A 3,322-nucleotide genomic window follows, 5' to 3' on the forward strand; every position below is an offset into this window, starting at 1 on the left:
TTTGTTTGTGTGTTTGTGTAAACCAGAGTGTGTGCAAACGTGCTGTGCGATCTTACCGTGAATTTCATGTCATGAGAGTAAAATGCATTAAATGCAACTTTAAGACATACTGATTTGACTGAACATTCCTTCGTGCACTCTCTGACGGTAGAAGAATCTGCCGTGGGACTTTGCTATTCCACATCTGAACGAAGGGAAAATAAACAAGTTTGAAATATAACGATTTTAGCAAGGGCTTGCGTGTGGGCTGTGTGACATGATGACATTATCCAAACTTATTTTGAAATTCAAATCAAATCAATTCAAGACAAGACAAGACTGACTGACTGACTTTGTTAACACATATATATAAATATATATGTATATTTATATGCAATCCCAACTTTTTAACTTTCACAATAAATGTGCTTTTTCTGTTCTGCCTGCACTGGGCTCTATTACATTTGACCTCTTTCACAGCACAAGGAGCTGCTGTCAGAGCCAGTAGAAAGACACGCGCCACTTTAAAAGATCGCCTTTGTCGCGCACATCTTCCCTTTTGGCTTGTCTTCCTCAAAGGGCTTACTGTGTTTGAGTATTTGCTGACTGCATCCCCTCATTTCCAATGGGATTCATCCAGTCACGCAGCCTTCGTTCAATCAGAAAATATATAGATTAGGAATCAATTATTTATTCATTTAAAACAAATCAAATGTTTTTTTTTAAATGAAACTTAATTTTTAGGTATTTTATTAAAATGTTTTATGTACATATATATATATTTTTAATTGGCTTTTTGTCTGGGTTGATTTTATGTGCGTCCCTCCTTCCTGCCTGTCTATAACCTGTGGCTCCAATAACCGTCCCAGCCCCGCGTGGTCCAGAGCCCCACGCTCACTCATTCACTGAACAATTTCCTTCAGGATGATAGAAATCTCACTTTATTCTTTTAAAAGTTAACTGCGGTCTGTCAAGGGTCTATCTGCAAGTGGCTAAAAGGGATGTGCTTGTAGTCCTGGATCATTCGGTGTCTGTTTAAACGAAATCTTTGTCAGTTCCAGTTCATAATCTGCCCCTTGAAGACGGATTTTCTCATAAACCGAGATCATCCTGTATATTTTTAAAAGGAGTGTGATTTCAACTGCGATGACCGAATTGTTAAACTGTTGTCTTCCAAGCTACATTGTGTTTGCCTGAGCCGCTGCTGACCCAGGTCGCAGCGCATCTGTTAAATTACTCAAGACATGCTCATCTTTTCCTAAATCCAATCATTGTTATAGCCGTTGCCCCGAATTACTCCCAATATAAACAAAAACAAATAGCCCTTTGGCGGCAGCAGCGCGTGGCCTAATGGATCAGATGTCTGTCTTCGATTGTAAGCGTGATGTTATCAGACGATTGCAGATTCGTGTCCTGCCGCTGTCAATTATCTCGCTGCGTGAAATGTTAACGTCTTTGTTGTTATTCTGCTGCAAAACGAGCCATCTCGCTCAGTCACTCACCTGAAGTAAAGGGAGGCTGTTTGCTTTAAGAAACCAATGGCAAATTTTCATCATTGTCGATCTGGTTGCACGGGCACAACAAGCGAAGAAGTAAACCTTCTTGCAGATTATGTCTGTTTGGATGCAAAAATTAGAGGACTGTATGGCTGACGTTGTAGTAAATAGTAGATAAAGTGGCAGAGAGGTTCAGGTGATGGACTGCTAATCAATTGTGCTCACAACCTCGTCGTTATTGTGTTAAACATTTGACCGCTCTGTTTGTTTTGTCAATCACATTTAACCTCATGGCCAAATTCACCTTTTACTGACAAGGATGCTGCACTTTGGTCATGTCATGTCTCACATTAATAATATGTTCATCAAAGAGAAAACATTAGCAGGACAATGGATATGGTGACTAATTAGACAGGTCACTGAGAGACACCACAGACACGATGGGCCGAATAGTAAACTACCGTCAGAATCTGAGAGCTTCGCTTCTCAACGTTCGCGGCTCGTTGGTCGACTTGTTTCACAGGTTCAAATCCCGCACGAGCCTCGACATCTTTTATTCAAAGATCCACTTCTCGCAGCAGGTCGACATGTGAGAAAACAACAATATTTCAAATTAAGCGTGTCATTTCACGCCGTCGTTCCGACAGCGTCCAAATCCCAGAGTTTCACAGGAGCAAAGTGAAATTACCCAACTGAGTAAAGTTAAAATATCTCAGATGTACTCGGGTCTGTGTCTCATTGAACAACCTAAACCCGTGTTTGGTTCCAGACAATACTTGATCAGTATACCTTCCTTTGTGCCGCATCAGCTCACCTCAATTGGGATAAGTAGACATTCAGCGTCAATATCCACCTCTTCCCTGAATATGAGTGCGTCCTGTTCCTCTGGAGCTGAAAAGATGTGCGAAGCTTGCTTTTGAATTGGACCCTTGGCTGCCGAATTGAAACCGGGCAGGAAATCAATCCCGGGTGGCCAAGCTGCCTGGTCTGATTAAAAGGCGTTGACATCCTATATTTCGATTAGGCATTTGACAGTCGTTCGGCCTCAAAATTACGTTCAACAAATCGGATCATAAGCACCGCTCCCATTGTCTGGTACTGGTTCTGCTATTCCCACTGACACCTCCTCTGGACCATCCTTTGTTACTTTATTGCCCGATTACCACCCACTTTGCTTTTTCCCATTGTGCCATTTATTATTTAATCTCCCATGCGCTCCACTGTATCACAGAACTTCTCTTTTGTCCTTTCTCTTTGCCTATTTTTTCCAGCTGCTCGATTTGTTGAACAAATCTGTAATCTTTAACATTTTCCTAAAATATTGGAATGATTATCCGACAGAACGTGAAACCGGGTTCTTCATCGACAGAATCTGCACGACCTGCTGAGTTTTACATAATTATCTGTCCTTTATGCATTCTGTTTCCTTATCCCTTTTAAGCGACAGTGCTGTCTGTCCAAGATCATTCTCTGTCTGTGGAAAATGGTTTGTTCTCAGTCCCGGATCATTCTATGCCTGTTTAAAAGGGATGTGCTGTCTGTCCCAGATTTCAAATTTCAAATTTCAAAAACTGCCTTTGGACGGTGCAGGTATTTTAGTTTGTTTGTGTGTTTGTGTAAGCCAGGGTGTGTGCAAACGCGCTGTGCGATCTTACTGTGCATTGCATGTCATGTGAGAAAAATGCATTAAGTGCAACTTGAAGCCATACTGATTTGATTGAACACTCCTTCGTGGACTCTCTGATGGTACAATAATCTGCTGTTGGAATTTGCTATTTCACATCTGAAAGAAGGGAAATTAAACAAGTTAGAAATATAGCGATTTTAGCCAGGGCTTGCGTGTGGGC

This window comes from Pristiophorus japonicus, unplaced genomic scaffold (genome assembly GCF_044704955.1).
Source record: "Pristiophorus japonicus isolate sPriJap1 unplaced genomic scaffold, sPriJap1.hap1 HAP1_SCAFFOLD_336, whole genome shotgun sequence".
NCBI lineage: Eukaryota > Metazoa > Chordata > Chondrichthyes > Pristiophoridae > Pristiophorus > Pristiophorus japonicus.